Source organism: Myotis brandtii, unplaced genomic scaffold (genome assembly GCF_000412655.1).
Source record: "Myotis brandtii unplaced genomic scaffold, ASM41265v1 scaffold678, whole genome shotgun sequence".
Classification (NCBI taxonomy): Eukaryota; Metazoa; Chordata; class Mammalia; order Chiroptera; family Vespertilionidae; genus Myotis; species Myotis brandtii.
This window is the reverse complement of record NW_005370648.1, coordinates 198243-198724: the sequence shown is the minus strand read 5'-3', so window position 1 is coordinate 198724 and position 482 is coordinate 198243. Positions and strand designations below refer to the sequence as shown.

At 54.8% G+C, this 482-nt stretch overlaps 1 long non-coding RNA gene across 1 annotated transcript in view; it reads left to right on the top strand.

Annotated features, from left to right (window-relative positions):
- Window positions 1-41, top strand: part of LOC106723911 — a 1542-nt gene extending 1501 nt beyond the window's left edge. Inside the window, exon 2 of the long non-coding RNA XR_001359653.1 lies at window positions 1-41. This exon is cut by the window's left edge and continues 241 nt beyond it. This is a non-coding gene — a long non-coding RNA (uncharacterized LOC106723911).
- The last annotated feature ends 441 nt before the right edge of the window (window positions 42-482 follow it).

Genomic DNA, 482 nt, shown 5'->3' with positions numbered 1-482 from the left:
GGAAAGATTTTTTTGAATGTCTGTGTATTTTGTGTAAAACAGAAATAAGGAATGGGACCAGGCGTAATGAGTGTGTGAGAAGCCGCTGGGGAAGTCATCCTACTGGTTTGAAGGCACTTGACATAAATTATATTTTCACCTCGCACCGCGGAGCGGTGTAAGCAGCTCTCCAAAGCCCTTTGGGATGTGTGCCACCCTCCAGACATGTCCTCCTCGCTGGGTGGTTAACACGAGGGGTTTGATGGGCTCATTCTGCTTGAGCCCCTGCTTCCCGCTGCCTCCCAGGCTGGCTGGACGGGCAAGACCCTCCCCTGACATTGCATCTGCTAAGAGGCTGGACCAACCCGTGTCTACTATTGGGACCAGCATGTGTACGTTCGGAGGAAATGAGAGCACGGGCTGCTTGGAAATCAATCCCAAAGGCAGATGATGGTGAACGAGACGGAAGCTGAGCCCCGCCGCTCCCGCCGCCCGCGCCCTGG